This window comes from Amblyomma maculatum, chromosome 1 (assembly GCF_055883805.1).
Source record: "Amblyomma maculatum isolate TAMU_Amacu chromosome 1, ASM5588380v1, whole genome shotgun sequence".
In the NCBI taxonomy this organism is placed as follows: Eukaryota; Metazoa; Arthropoda; class Arachnida; order Ixodida; family Ixodidae; genus Amblyomma; species Amblyomma maculatum.
This window is the reverse complement of record NC_139344.1, coordinates 379,393,509-379,410,329: the sequence shown is the minus strand read 5'-3', so window position 1 is coordinate 379,410,329 and position 16,821 is coordinate 379,393,509. Positions and strand designations below refer to the sequence as shown.

The window sequence follows — 16,821 nt, the reverse complement described above, 5'->3', positions numbered from 1 at the left end:
TATGCGAAAGCGTATGAATGCGTAGATCACAGCAGATTGTGGCAAGCTCTCCAAAAGATGGGAGTTCCAATTCACCTCATCTCTCTCCTCAGGAAACTTTATGAAGTCCAAGAGGCCCCAGTCAGAACTGGGAATGGCCTTACTGATTGGTTTCCGATAGAGAAAGGAGTGAGACAAGGCTGCATACTGTCATCCTGCCTATTTAACCTATATGCTGAGTGCATCATGAGTAAGGGCGGTCTGGACGAGTCTTCAGCTGGAGAGAAGATTGCTGAAAAACGTATCAACAACCTTAGATATGCGGATGATACCACTTTAATGGCAGAAGGTGAAGTGGAACTCCACAGACTTCTGTTGCGCATACAAGAAGAGAGTGAAAAGTTTGCGCTTAGACTGAACATTAAAAAGACAAAGATCATGGCGTCTTGTCCTATCAAGTCCTGGAGCATCAAGGAACAAGAAGTGGAAGCTGTGACAGATTTTCTCCTCTTGGGCTCCAAATTTACACCGGAAGGAGACTGCAGCTATGAAATCAGGAGATGCCTGCTTCTGGTAAAGATATCCATGGCTAGCCTTGACCACCTAGAGACATTAGTCTGCCAACCAAGATCCGTATAAATCGTGCTATGGTCTTTCCAGTTGTGATATATGGATGCGAGAGTTGGACTGTGAAAAAGGCTGACCGCTGAATTGACGCGTTTGAATTGCGGTGCTGGCGGAGACTCTTGAGAGTTCCTTGGACTGTCAGAGGATCAAATCAGTTGATATTGTCGACCATAAACCCTGACTGCTCAGTGGAGGGTCAAACTCTAAAGTGTTGAAGCTCAGCTACTTTGGTTATCTGAAGAGAAGAGATGAGTCGCTGGAGAAAGATTTGATGTTGGGTAAGGTTGATGGTCACCGGAGAAGTGGTAGGCAGCGAATGCGATGGTTAGATGGCATCCTCGAGGCGCTGCAGATGAAGTTCTGTGATGTTAGGAAGATAGTGAGAGGCCGGAAAGCGTGGCGTGATATGGTCCATAGGGTCACGAAGGGTCGGACACGACAGAACGACTGAACAGAACTGAACCTTTGCAAGGTGCTTGTTCCTGCTCCAAGTGAGCGCACGAATGATGTGCTAATGAATAATAATAATAATTGGGTCACAGGAAGGAAAGACGCACTAACTAGCACACTTGCTCTGCGGACTGATTTATTTATAGGAAGGGAAAGGCGCGGTAACTGTCTCACTTGTTTTCTGTGGACACCGCAACCGCGCCGTAAGGGAAGGGAGGAAGCTGGGAGTGAAAGGGGAAAGAGAGAAGGAGGAGCCGTAGTGGAGGGCTACGGAGTAATTTAGACCACCTGGGGATCTTTAACATGCGCTGACATCGCACAGTACACGGACGCCTCTTCGTTTCGCCTCCATCGAAACGCAGCTGCCGAGGTCGGGTTCGAACCCGGGTACACCAGCACAGTTGCTCTGCGGACACCCATTCCGCGCCGTAAGGGAAGAGAGGAGGGTGGGAATGAAAGTGGAAAGAGAGAAAGAGGGGCCATAGTGGAGGGCTACAGAGTAATTTCGACCACCTGGGGATCTTTAACGTGCGCTGACATCGCATAGCCCACCGACGCCACTTCGTTTCGCCTCCATCAAAATATTTCCATTTCTATCACTTCTTAGGACTCAAGGCTCACTTGATTAAAAATCGCCATTCTCTGCTATGATAAAACAGCCAACTCAAGCAACATCTGCACCAGCATTCACTAGCTTTCTCTGGGTAAACGACCAGTCTAAAAGGGTAGTTTCGGTTGGTTGGTTGGTTGGTTCACAGGAAGGGAAAGGCGCAGTATCTGTCACACTTGCTCTGTGGACACCTGAACTGCGCCGTAAGGGACGGGAGGAAGGTGGGAGTGAAAGTGGAAAGAGAGAAAGGGGAGCCGTAGTGGAGGGCTGCGGAGTAATTTCGACCACCTGGGGATCTTTAACGTGCGCTGACATCGCACAGCACACGGACGCCACTTCGTTTCGCCTTCATCGAAACGCAGCCGCCGAGGTCGGGTTCGAACCCGGGAACTCCGGCACAGTAGTCGGGCGTCTTACCACTGCGCCACACCTTATTTTAGGCTTTATGCCGACATCAGTGATGTGAATTTTAAATTATTTCTGACCAAATCAGGTAAGTAGCATGTTATTATGAAAGGCAAAATTAACTGCCACTTAATGCTTATATATCAGATACGAGCTTATACGAGACCTTATACGAGTTAGTAAGCAGTTTATAGCTTTACCTTTACTTTCACCTTTAGTTGTACCTTGTGATTGTAACCCCAGTTGCTTGAAGCTGGTCACAGCTACGATGTTGAGACATCGCTAAGTTACTCATAGCTGATGACTTTAGCACACTATACATTTTCGACTGTGCATACAAGGGAACAAACAGCCCCTGAAACTAAGGAAATGATAATGATTTTTATGGGTAGTTCCTAAGCGTGAAATGTAATCCAACCATGTCTAAAGCAGATTATAAATTGGAAAACAGAACAGCTAATTTCCCCTGTGGATCCGAGGCCACGCACGCTAAAATTCGCTCCTAGCTGCTATCCCTACCGAAAATGGCCATATTTACGGTAGGCTAATGTCCTTGTGCAGCGGTAGCCGCAGTAATGGTCTAGGGATCTCAGCATTTACCTCGTGCGCACATCGGTCCTCTATTCGAGGAAAGGTTTCCTTCGGACATTTGTTCGACTGTCTGCAAGGGGAAATCACATAAGGAACTGTGATGAAATTCTCTAAAATTATCTCAACAAAACATCGAAGCGTTTTTTTAGATAAAATTTGAAGTGCTTCAAAATATAAAAATATACCTTAGTCGGCGAGATAAGCAGCCCTTCACAGTGTCATGCAGCCCTAGTTCTTATACGAAGACTAGCTGTGGCACTTTTCAAATTTCTTCTTCGCCCACAGGAGAGAGCTCTTTTAGAATTCGTGCACGAGCTTTTGCCTCGTTATACCTCCACATATCTGTTAAGTAGGGGGAAATCTCGCCACTTAGAGTGTGCTACATGAGAACTTCCTTCAGGAATATTTCGGGTAAATATTAATAATAACAGGCTCAGAGGAAATGAAAGGTGCAGTATCTGTCACACTTGTTTCTGTGGACACCTGAACCGCACCGCAAGGGAAGGGTGGAAGGTGCAGTTAAAGTGGAAAGACATAAAGAGGAGCCGTAGTGGAGGTCTTCGCAGTAATTTCGACCACCTGGGGATCTTTAACGTGCGCTGACATCGCACAGCACACGGACAGCTCTTCGTTTCGCCTCCATCGAACCGCAGCCGCCGCGGTCGGGTTCGAGCCCGGGTACTCCGGCACAGTAGTTGGGCATCTTACCACTGCACCACCCCGCCGGGCCCATTAAATACTGCCTCTGTGCGTTCGGGATCTGGCTGTTGAGCCTATTCACGTCGTTTACGACTTACTTATTCTCGTGTTCATGTTGCTCAACCTTCTCCCATTTTTTCTTTTTTTTTTTTTCAAGGCACCTTATCTACACTGGACATCGAAATCTAGTTTTTCATTTTCAAACTGCAACCTTTCCACCTGCAACGCACTTGAAACATTAAAGCAGTTTCCAAGAAAGATTTACAAACATCAGCTGTTGTTATCTGATACACAATTATGGCATCGAACTCTCCGAACAAAAGCCGCGAAACCTACTGCTAACCATCATAAAATATTGCTGTTCCGAGCCTCAATTTTGCTGTCCAAGTTTTTTCGTAAGATTAACGCAACGCACCTAACCACTAAAATTATTTCCAGTCATTCAAATTTATTAGCAAGAAGTGAAAGCGCAGCGAATCTGAAGCAAAGTACTCACCCGCAGAAGCAGCACAAGATCCCATTGTCAAATCAACAGTCCCCAACCAGTTGTTAGCTGTGGGGCGTGGGTTCGACTCAGTCACCTTGGTCGCCTCAATCAGGTATGGGCAAATCGGTCCAATGCCCACGGGCTGCGGTTCTGTTGTTATGACGGGGGAGGGGTTTCAAGGTGAACAGAAGTGATACAGGTAATATTAAAGGAATAGACTAGCAAACGTCAGTGAGTACACACTCACGCATCCATGCCCTGCGGCTTCCTAAATACAGTACTTTCTGCCCAGTTCTCCAACTGGATAAATGCAGGTATTAGGTAAGGTTTCGTTAAATCAAAACACTAGATGCCTATAGAGAGCAATTCAAAACTGCAGTAGTTACCGGAGCCTTCTCGCAGCTGTGTTAGTGACGAACGTCAGATGTACCGGTGGCCATGGCGATTCCGCTCTTTCCGAAGAATGAGCTGGACGTCCACCGAAGTCAGCCAGCAGCACCACCTTCAGTCATGCTACCATCTCCAAGGAAACGAGGTTCGTCGCCATCGTTGCACTGCCCAAGGAACAAGAGTACAGCTGGTTACCATTCTCAGGTCGTCATCACCAACCTCCTCCCCCCAGCCTTAAGCGTTGCAGGGAGAACCAAACCACCTTCCGCACTTCTGGAAATGCGTCATGGGGTCCCGGCCGGACTCTCCTGCCTTTTGCGGCCACGCAGCAGCCAAACCATACTTAATATGAGCCCTCCACGGACAAGGGGATGAACTGATTGACTGCATCTCTGGGCAACAGGTTCAGGTATCGAGGTGTCCTATATAGCTGGAACAGGTCACCTAGATGACGCAGTAAAGCTCGAGGAAGAGGACACTGAGTAAAGGTATCCACAGGGTCCTCACGACCACCCCCCGTTGGACAGGTTGGTCGCCAGCCGGCTCGTGTAAAGGCTTTTGCGTTACGAGAGAGTACTCCCTTAGCCAAAAGATAACATAGAAAAGGCCCTACTCGCTTCCAAGAAGTCCGCAGTGACAAACTTCCAACAGGGACGGACAGTGCAAAGTTCATAATGATGGAGAGCAGGTGGAAGTCTGGGAGTGAGAAGTCTAAGTTTACCTTTAGGGCAGCTGTCACGACATTTATGCGTGCTCTTGCGGAGACGTTCAATGTTGTTTGCTTCCTCAGCGTAGAACGGAGACGGAGAGCAAGACCTAGGCACTCGACGGCGAGATTAGCACCGAGTGCACGGTCAGGCTCTTGTGTGCGCCACGCTGGGAAGTTTGGTCGGAGGGTCTTTAGTTGCCCGAGTGACTCCGTGTTAGGGTTTTTTTTTTCCCTCTAACGCTTGTTTCATGCTTTCATATGCCGGCGTCAACGAGGCCGTGTCATCAATGAGTGATCCTTCCTTCACATCTGCAAGTAGAAAGGGAGGAAAGAGTACGGCGCTGAAAACCAGAGGTTGGCCATACGAGACGCCGCCAAGTGCGTCGAACAAGTTCCAAATTTTGTGCAAAATAGCAGATTCAAAGAATGTTCGAGGTGAGTAAAAATTCAAATGTTGCTTGTACCCTTTCTTGAGCTACGTGGTCGGGGAAGCTCCAGTGGTTCTCAGACTCAGAGGGCCAGTAGCATCGGAACCTAGCGCTCAAAAGCTCTCGCCGTTTGCTGCAAACATTCCAACATGTCATCATCATGCCTTGAAGAATATCAAAACCTGTTTTAGCTACCTTCACCGTAAAGAATATGTTGAACCCATTGACTAAAAGACCACTGAAAACAGTACCACTCAATAATCTGCCTACTACATTATATATCACACTTCTTTGGATATATCTCACATGACATCCGTAGTTCTATGCAATTCCTACCTTTTGTCTAGTCGCCGGAGCTTCACGGAGAAGAGGACAAAACGTCTTTATTTATTTAGTCAGTAGGGGGGGGGGGGGGGGGGGGGGGGCAAACGGCTTCTTCTAAATGAGATCAAGGTATGCATCTTGCATGCTGCAAAACGTATGTGCCATTAGTACTTTGAAACTCAAAAGAATGGCAGAAAGTAATCACGCAATTGGATCCATCCACTGTTAGGAACTTACGACCTTTTTGAAATTTTCCTGCCGCCTTGAGTTTGGGAACACTTTCGAGATCACACCAGCCATTATGCGTAGGTTCTACTCTTCTACGCACAAATAGCGCAGTGCAGCTGATATCATCTCAGGAGTTTCTGGCAGAATTCACACTTTTTTGACTGTTATCCGAAGGCATTGATGAGTTGTTTTATGCTGCAGGTGGGATGAGCCTTGCTTATTCTGCCGGCAATTGCTAATTAATTACAATTTTATATAGCGAAGAAAATTGCGTGCTGTGTCGGGTTTTGTGGTACGTAAGCGCCGGCCATAAAAGAAGCGTGATGGGTAGATGTAGCTAGTCTATCAGCTAACACTGCGCTACAGGCGTCCCCTTCAGTTTCGGTTATGTTTCGGCTCAGGCACTGCGTGCGCGCTCGGATAGTTTGGCTTGGGCCTCCGCAGCCGGAAATACGAGCTCGGAACAGAAGATCCGCCGACCCTAAGTGCGTATCGAATAAAGATCATGACTCGGCACGCACCTGCGAAGTATTGTCCACTCCCCGCGCGCCAGCAATCACGGAGTCTCCTCTTGCGTCATAGTGTGTCAACTTCCCCTACTACGTAGCAGGAGAAAAGTTTGAATTCGACCTGAGGGAACAAAAAAAAAAAAAAAAATCCTCACCTTCTTATCGCAATATCTCCGCAATAATTCGATTTTTTGCAGCAGGATATGCGGCGACACCACCGTTGCCGTGTCACCAAATGCCGTTTATTAGATTTTGATAGCATATTTTGGTGTCTTTATTGTCGTTAAAAGCACCGCCCTACAGAAATTCCAGCGTCAGTTTTGTCAGCGAAAAATCATGAGAATGTTACTGGTGGGTTCGCAAGTCACGTGGCCGGGTTGGGAGGTGCAGGCCACTTGGGCGTGACCTTTGACGTGGGAAAGTGATGGAAACTGAACTCCATGGGCCCTAAAATCTTGAGTCAAAGATGCTGCTCCTAGGCCACAACATGCGTCGTGAAAAAGGTGCCTATTGCTACTTCCTGGCCTACTATGGTCCCACCAAATTGTCATAAGTCACTGAGCAGGTTGTCCGCGCCTGCTTAGTCTAGCTGTGTTTTCCTAAATAGCTTATGTCTCGTCTAATTGGCCTCTGTCAGTCATTAAGGAAGCATAGCGCTTGTAGACGAAGAAATACAAAACTACACACTCACACAACTGCACGAACAAACGTAGTGATGTGTGTCAACTCTTTGCGTCATCTGCCAGCACTATGGTAATATGAGGAGGTTTCCCTAAAGCTCCATCCATAAAGCATTATTTCCAGCTTCATCATCAGGTGGACTATACCCACTTCACAACGAAAACCTCTCCAATACTGCTCCAATCAACTCAGTCCTGTGTTTGCTTCATCCACATAACCTTACATCCTCCCCCCTATCTTCCTGCCGCTCCCTGCTAGCTTTCCTTCCCTTGGAATCCAATTTTTTACCGTAAGCGACCATCGAATGTCCTCTCTACGCACTACATGCCCTGCCCATGTCCATTTTTCTTCTTTATTTTCAGAAGAACGTCATTACCTCGAGTTATTTCTCTGACCCACTCTCCGCGCTTCCTATCACTTAACGTTACACCCACCATTTTTCGTTCCATAGCCCCCTGCATTGTCCTCAACGTAAGGAGAACCCTTTTCGTTAGCCTCCACGTTACAGCTCCATAGTTGAGTACAAGTAAGAGGCGACTGTTATGTACTTTCCTCTTGAGCGATACCGATAAGCAGCTAGTCCTAATACTTTCTAAATCCGCTCCATCCCAATCTTATATTCCTAGCACTTCCCATCCATGTTCCGGGTCAGTGGTTACTACCTCTCCTCAGTAGACATATTCGCCTACCCCTTTCAGTGCTGCACTACCTATTGTGAACTGCTGCTACTTCCAGAGGCTGTTGAACATTACCCTATTCTTCTGCATACTGATTTTAGACCTACCTTTTTCTGCCATTTTTTGTTTAGATCATCAATCATTCTTTGTAGTTCATCCCCTGAGTTACATAGCGAGGCAATGTCATCAGCGAATTGCAGATTATTGAGATATTCTTCATCAATCCTCATCCCTAACTGCTCCTATTCCAAGTCTTTAAATACTTCCTCTAAGTAAGCTGTGAATAGTACTGGGATTATCGTGTTTCGTTGCCCCAACACTTTTCGTAAGTCGGATTGTATCAGTTTCTTATTGTAGAGCTATGGTTCCTGTGCAGCCAGTATAAATATCTTCCAGTACCTAACTTCCGCTCGTTCTTATTTACAGTTATTCTTAATAAATGAATTACAGCGAACCATGAACAAGTGATGATGATGAATAAACGTGAGAATTACAGTGTCCTCACTAGTCTAAACACTCCTTAACGATAGAAAAAATTCCATCTACGCTCAGACTGCCAAAGTCTGCCCTGTCTGTGGATTTTAATAAGTCTTCTCTAAGCTGAAATGATCGACAGCCGGAAGTCCTCCTCTTGATCACTTCAGCTTATATCAAGAATGCTGTTGAGGCAATCGTCCAGTAGCTGTCATGGCCACCGCTCAGAAAATTTCCCCTACCGGGAAATTTTGAAGAAATGACCAGGTTGCTAAAACGACCCAATACCAGCGATATATTGATCCACCTAGTTCTGCGCGTGTGTAGGACATGGATGGGGCGCAAATTAAGAGATCAAGGAAAAAAAACTAAAATTTCGCTAATTTCTTTTTCTCAGTTTATTAACTTCCTACATCTTTTTTGTGACAAAGAGCTGCAGTAAAGTATCCAAAAGAAAATCATTAGGTGCAACATTTTTTTTTGTTTTTTTTTTTTTGCGTCCATCGAAAATTGTGGACGAATGGCGATGCTGACCACGCGTCGTGTTGCAAACTCCGTTCTTTCTCGATAACAGGATCAAGCCACTTTAGTATCACCATGAAGGGTCGAGATCTGAAGGTCAAATTTCAGCGGTAACGGGGCCGAATGCAAAGGATAAGGAAATCAAGAATATGGTTTGTTTTCTCAGCTTCCATTCCGTCTGTACCTGTTATCACCTATTCCTGAGTCCTTTCTTAACAAAGAACATTAGAATAATTCTGCCTTTGCCCCCTTGTGTCCTGAGATGTCGAGAATTGCAATAAAGCTTTGAATTCTAGAGTGCACATGTCCAAAATTTCTTAAGAAACAGTCTCGCATAATTTCATGGCATAATATTTAACTTGTTTTCATGATTACTAAGAAGCTTAGAATAACTTTATTTTACTCGTCTCAGCTGTGTGGACATGATTTAAAATCTTCATCATCATCAGCCTGACTATACCCACTACAGGGCAAAGGCCTCTCCCATATTTCTCCAATTAACCCGGTTCTGTGCTAGCTGTATCCACTTGACCCCTGCGAACGTCGTAACCTCATCCGCCCACCTATTTTTCTGCCGCCCACTGCTACGCCTTCCTTCCCTTGGAATCCAGTTTGTTACCCTAAGCGACCATCGGTTATTCTCTCTTCGCACTACCTGTCCCGCCCATGCCCATTTCTTCTTATTGATTCCCACTAGAATAACAGTAACTTGAGTTATTTCTCTGACCCACTCTGCACACTTCCTATCTCTTAATGTTATCCCTGCCATTTTTCGCTTCATAGCCCTCTGCGTTGTCTTCAACTTAAGTAGAACCGTCTTGGTTAGCCTCCCCGTTTCAGCCTCATAGGCGAGTACAGGTAAGATGCAACTGTTGTATACTTTCCTCTTGAGCTATACCGGTAAGCTGCTAGTCATAATCTGCGAGTGCTTGCCAAATGCGCTCCATCCTAATCTTATTCTTCTCGTTATTTCTTTTTCATGGTCCCGATCTGCGGTTACTACGTGTACTAAGTACACATATTCGCCTACTACTTCCAGTGCTTCGCTACCTAACGTAAACTGCTGTTCCTTCCCGAGGGTGTTGAACATTACCTTAGTCGTCTGCATATTGATTTTCAAGCCTACTTTTCTACTTTTCCTGTCTAGGTCATCAATCATTATTTGCAGTTCATCCCCCGAGTTACTTAGCAAGGCAATGCAACCAGCAAATCGCAGATTACTGAGGTATTCTCCATCTACCCTTATCCCTAACTGCTCCCATTCCAAGTCTCTGAATACTTCCTCTAAGCAAGCTGTCAATAGTACAGGGGAGATCGTGTCTCCCTGCCACCACTTTTCATTACGGGAATTTTGTTACTTTCTTTATGCAGAACTATGGTTGCTGTGCGGCCACTATATATATCTTCCAGCACTTTCACGTACGGCTCGCCTACCCCCTGATTTCGCAATGCCTGCATCACCGCCGAGGTTTCTACTGAGACAAATGCTTTTTCGTCATCAATGAATGCTATGTATAAGTACTGGTTATGTTCCGAGCATTTTTATATCACCTGGTTGATGGTATGGATATGATCGATAGTAGAGCCCCTTGTCCGAAAACCTGCTTGATCCTTTGCTTTATTGCAGTCTAAGGTTGTCCTGATTCTATTAGCGATTACCTTAGTCAATGCCTTATACGTAACAGACAGTAAGCTGATTGGTATGTAATATTTAGGGTCCTTAGCGTTCCCATTTTTATGAATTAGGGTAATGTTTGCATTCTTCCATTGTTCCGGTAGCGCCGATGACGCCAGGCACCGCGTATACAGGGTGGCCAGTTTTTCTAGCCCTATATCCCCCCCGTGCTTCAACAAATCTATAGTTATCTGATTCTCTCCAGCTGATTTCCCCCTTTTCATAGTTTCTAATGCTTTCTTGATCTCATCCTTCGTCACAGGTAGAACGTCGGACTGTTTTTCCCTACCGCCAATCTCTTTGCGGTCCTGACTACTTTGGCTACTGCAGAGATCTGTATAGACCTCCTCGGCTACTTTGACTATCTTGTCCATATTTGTGATGACGTTGCCCGCCTTGTCCCTTATCGCATACATCTGGTTTTTGCCTATGCCTAGTTTCTTCTTTACCGCTTTAAGGCTCCCCCCTTTCTTTACAGCATGCTTGATTTTCTCCATGTTATACTTCCTTATATCGGCCACCTTGCGCTTATTGATTAGCTTTGATATCTCGGCCAATTCGATCTGGTCTGTTGGAGTGGAAGCTTTCATACTCTGGCGTTTCTTAATGAAATCTTTTGCCTCCTTGGACAGCTTATCGGTATCCTCTCTAACTATCCTACCGCTTACTTCTATCGCGCACTCAGTGATGATATCTCTGAAATTATTGTTCATTGCTTCTAGAGTAATGTCGCCATCCTCGGTTAGAGCTGAATATCTATTCTGTAGCGAGATCCTGAACTCTTCTGCCCTCCCCTTCACCGCTAATTCGTTAATGAGTTTCTTTCTTACTAGTGGGTTGCGTTCCCTCTTCAGATTTAGGCTAATTCGGGACCTCAACATCCTATGGCCACTGCATTGCACTTTCCCGATTACCTCTACATCCTGCATAATGGCGAAGGTTGAACACATTATGAAGTCAATTTCATTTTTAGTCTCCCCGTTAGGACTTTTATATCTTAGCTGTTATAGCTGTGTCAGTACACCTGTTTATACGCTTTTCACACTGAGATAAAAAAGATCGAGCTTACAACAGGGGCAATGCAGGAACTGACGCAGAACCCGGCCGCCTTCTGAATGAAAGGTTTGATTTTGAAGTTTTTGAAAGTAGATGAAAGATAAAATATTAGAAGTTTAATGAAGCCGTCAATAGATAAACGTGCAGAATTCTGGAAACGCAGAGGCCTTGAATGCTCAGTGCAACCTCTAATTGCCACTAATAGTTCAGGTTAGTGATTGGAATAATATAGTTTATCGACGTCTATTGATAAGGAAACAACTGCCTGCGAACAGCTGTTGCACTGTTGAAAGTAATCTATCGCCACAGTCGAATTTGAAACAATGAAAGTGTCATCCACCTGTAGACAGCTGAGGTACATCTGCAGAAACTTAGCTATCGCATTCTACCAAGAAAAACACTCGGTGATAATCGCTCGCAAAGGCACATTCGTCCTCTGCGTCTTTGCTGTGAAGAAGGTGTCAAGCGCAATTTTCCTGGCATTAGAGAAAGTTTTGTGAAGGCCCAATAGTTTTTCACATAACTTTTCACACAAGGCCAACGCCTTGCTCTTCCCTCAGGTAGAACCAGCTTTGACAGCTCCAAAATTACTAGCAATCGTGTCACTTACTTTCGCATCGTACACGTTTTTGGCATGATGGTGAAACCCCCTTCTTTATCTCTCACAACAAGGGAAATATTGTTGTGTTGCAGATGGTTAGTAGTATTAACCACGGCAGCGTTCTTGTTTAGTTCTCCTGCATTAGACAGTAAACAATCCTTCCTTTTATTCCTCGTCTCTTTGATCGGCCTTGCACGCTAGCGCCCTGAATAACGACAACATTTTGACAGGAAACTACCTTGGTTTATTAGAGAACTTCGGCCCCCACCTCAACACCGCTTGTACAGGGTGGTCCCAAATATGTGCGAACAACGCGAATTGTGGCAGCGCTCCGCGGAGTGCCAGCGCATCCGGTGCGGCCGCGCATCGAAGCAAACTGGCGCATGCGCACAGAGGCCTGGAAGCGGTGCTTCGTGTCGTCTGCTGCATCTCGAGAGCGCACTGTCCTTACACTGCTAGTGTTTTCATCATTGAGACAGCATGCTTATTAGGCAACAAAAGAAAACGTGGCTTTCATACGGTTAAAATTGATAACGTGTCGGTTTTCAGACGATAAACATAAAGATTTCATGGACCGAGTTATGTCAAATCATCCGAGCACCACTCACTAATGCAGACTAGCGGCTTAGCTTACCACTCATTTGCAGGAGCTTATCAGCCTCGCCGGCGGATAAGAAGACACTGCCATGCTTAAGCTTGTGTAAAACACTTAGCGGGGCAGGTTGGTGCATAGCTGTCAAACATTTTTTTCACTCCAATAAAGTGTTGCAAGTTGCACAAGTCCTGTCCTATCTTGTCTGTGTGTCGTATCTGCTCCGCTTAAAATATCTGAGAGTTAAGCTTGTGTGATAGGCCAATTGAGAGCATTCCATAGGATTGAGCAAACGCCGCAGTGAGTGAACCGCGACAACGCCATCTCGGCGCGCTTGGCCGCTGCCAGAATACAGTGAGTTGCGCTTCTCAGTAACAAAACACGGTGTGATTCTGTGCTGTAGCAGACGACACGAAGCAAGCTTAGAGGAAGCACCTCCTCCAAGCTCCCTGTGCGCTTGCGCCACTTTGTTTCGATGCGCGGCCGCGCCGGATGTGCTGACGCTCCGCGGAGCGCGACCACGATTCGCGGTGTTCGCACATATTTAGGAGCACCCTGTACGTCGTCCGGTAGCGAACTCTGTCCAAGACACATCACCTATCCAGGTGATGGCTTCTCCTTTTGTCCTGTGCTCTTCCAGGCACACAATCCTAGGAGGTGCATCATCCAGAGGACTTCCGTCGTGTTGGCGACGGCACAGGAAAAACCGCTCAGCTAATTTAGCGTTGTCGTAGCGGACGCAAACATTGTTATCAGACCCCTGTTGTATATGTTTGAGGTTTTTGCCATAAACCGTCCGTTGAAGTTCGGCGCTCGTCCTGCGTCTGTCTCCTTTCTTCGTTCTGCTCCTTTTTTTTTTTCGCTGAAATATACATTCTTCACACCAAAACCAACTAGCCCGTCTTTACACGTCATTTGGTTGCTTATTTTATGGGGTTTATCGTTGAGCGCCCTAACCAGTGCACCACCACGACGGGCTTTCCACGTTGCCATATGTGCTTGATTTCTGCGCTCTGTATAACATACCGCCTTTTACACGTTATATACCACTACCTCCAACCATTATTATCTTTGTTATTTATTTTTATCATATATATTGTAATATCGAAGATCATTTCTTTTTTTTTTTTAAGATTGCCGGCATCTATGAGCACTCCTATGTTTTGGACCCAAAACTAGCCCGTGCCTACTGATCCGAGCACTGTGTTGAAATTGCTAGTGTGCATAAGAATAATAAAACATTGAATAATTGATTGATCAATTTATCGATTCATGCATTCTTTAATTCAATGACATTCCTTTCAAATTTTCTCAGAAGCGCAAACACATTTTCGCACAGCAAAAACGCTCGTAGTTTCCCGGGGAATAACATTATATAAGTCTTTCTTATACTGACATCACCTTCGGAGTCCATTTTTAACATTTGCCTAAGAGTGCTAGCGAAATGGAAGCACTAGCACGCGAACGCATGCCAATATCATGTCGAGTATATGTTCAAAGCTTCCCTGAGGTTATCGATGGGTACAGCTTGATGCCCTTCAGAAAATAGCTCTTGAACGTTTATTATTCATCTTCAATTTGGCCTTTAAATTCCCTCCCTCCATCGCCTAATGCACAGTACCAAACTGCGTTCCTGCTCATAACGTTTTCTCTTTTAGAGATCGATACTCGAACCTAACAATACATTTGTTGGCATCCTGCGATGTCACAGATGACCAAGCTAATTTCAAAACATGCAGTACTGGCCAGTCCAAAACATCGGCGCATACACTTAGTTTCCCCCCTGCTCTCAAGAACTAGCAATCGCGTATGTGCAAGGCGTTCACTTAGAGATCGGCCTCAGTATGCGATCACCCCTCAGAAACGCATGAGAAGTTACCTATCATCACAGGCATCTGTATCTCCGCAGTTGGTTCAAGACTTGCCCCTGGGTAATATGTGTCGCTTGAGCATCTTTGTATGAGCATTCAATGTCACATTGCAGCTACTAAAAGCTCGGCTATTGCATTACTCCCGTAGTCAGCAGGGGCGAGTTGCCGAACAATTTGCGATCGCACTCACCGTTCTGGCTGCTCCGGATAAAAAGTGTTGGACGGCTTCTTCCAATGAATCCGAGTTCACGTATCGATGAGGTGACGCTGACAGCACCGCACATAGAAGCCAAGCAGGCAGGGTTCCTGTGATGGACGGCGACGTTAACGCTCATAGCTAGGACGAACATGGCGTTGTAGGTGCGGTTTGAATTAGTACATCTATAACTAGGAAGAAATTACACGGCCACATCTATTGCGACCTTCGACTGGCCTTAGTTTGACAATAGAGGCAGGAAGGAGGCCCGTAATCAAGGTAAGGTTAGAATGACGTTACTAATAATGAAGATAATTAGATGCAGAAAGCTCTCAGAATAAGAAGCCGTGCTTCCGCCGCGTCGTTGCAGCCCTGCAGGCTACTGCCAATTCTCGCCAGTTCTCGTACGTCGCCCCGAGAAGCGTGAAGTCTTATCTTTGATCGTATTGCGCGCATGTTTCAGCTGACTTCATAGCTTAAACTTCTCTTTTAGTTTTAGACGGCCCATTGTAGTCGTTTATCTTGGCTTCGAGGTGTGCACTCGAGTGCATGACTTTTTTTTTTTTTTTCTTAGGATGACGCATGCGCAAGCGTCGCCTCCTGCTCGCGAAAAGCAAGGAATAAAGAAGTTTCTTACGTTTTTGTATTTATTTTATCTTTACGAACGAACAGATAATGTGAAATAACGCGTTTTGCCAATATTCATTTCGGGCGACAAACACAACCTTCGCGGCCTCTAGCTGTCGAACAAGCATTTTCTAGAGAGACATTCCCCGTCCTCTGTAGGATAGAAGAAAGTTTTTCTGGACTCTTAAAAAGGAAAAAAAAATAGTATAAAAGGGAAAGAGGATTGCTTTTAGGATAGGAGTGCTGCTAAATCACAACTTGTTACTCGAGAACGTCGCCCTCAGGACTTGACAAAGCTAGTAGTCTGCAAGGGTTTATGGCTACAAATTACTGTGACCACGCATCGAGTACTTTCAGATTTGGACTAATTAATACAGGCATGAAGCGTGAACTGCGCATGTACATGGCCGAACATGATAGATCTCTTGAAGCTGGGCTTGTTGGTATACGCTTTGCCAAGTAGCTTCTAGCAGGCTATCGTTTTCACCGATCTTCCCCAAGTACACCACAAGCAAGTGCGCCACTTGTGCTATTTAACTGTGGGCATTTTTTTATGTTTGTCAAACTAGCGACAGGCTGGAGCTCGATAGCGTTATTCTTTAGTTGCAGACGACATGGCTCTTTGGTTCAAAGTTCTCGCTGTACGTGATTCTAAAAAAAAAAAAAAGAGAGTGAGAAATTCAAGACCCCAAGCAATTGTTTGGCCCTTCTAAACTGACGAAAAAAGGAAGAATACGGCTATACTTTAAATCCACTTTGAATCCACTTTAAATCCACAATTTTAGAACCACTGCTTTTCTTAATACACATAAATGATCTGCCTAGTCATTTTACCAAATCTAACTGCATTCTATACGCTGATGACACTACATTATATACCAGCGACAGAAACAAAAATGACCTGACACAACATTGAATGCTGAACTTCAAATTTATGTTCATTGGTGTCAAGATAATAAACTTGGAAATAATCCCCCCCCCCCAAAAAAAAAACAAAACAAAACAAAACAAACACATTTCATGGTCTTTCATTCGCATAAAATACAACCGATTAATATTACCCCGCTTTATTTGGATAACCACATAATTCCACTTTCTGAATGTACTACATTTCTTGTCATCCTACTAGACGAACATTTGAAATTTAACATGCACACTGAATCATTATGCAAAAAAAAGTTGCCTTTGGCATTAGGGTGCTTCTGCGAATACGTCATTACTTTCAGCCCCATATTCTTCGGACGCTTTATTTCGCATTTCTTCACAGTCATTTTAACTACTGCATATCATCCTGGGGAACTACATATACCTCCCTCATATGTCAAGCATTCACAATTTACGAAACTCTGCAATTCGGATACTTACCTTTTCCCCGTCCACTGCCTCTGCTGCCCCTATATATAGAAATTTTAA

General features: G+C 45.2%; 1 long non-coding RNA gene across 1 annotated transcript; it reads right to left on the bottom strand.

Moving 5' to 3' along the window:
- Nucleotides 1-5,010: 5,010 nt before the first annotated feature.
- Nucleotides 5,011-15,150, bottom strand: LOC146208337 (uncharacterized). Its single transcript, XR_014703373.1, has 3 exons — nt 14,776-15,150; nt 6,449-6,557; nt 5,011-5,256 (listed from the first exon to the last, which is right to left on the bottom strand). It is a non-coding gene; the product is annotated as an uncharacterized LOC146208337 (long non-coding RNA).
- Between the last annotated feature and the right edge of the window lie 1,671 nt (nt 15,151-16,821).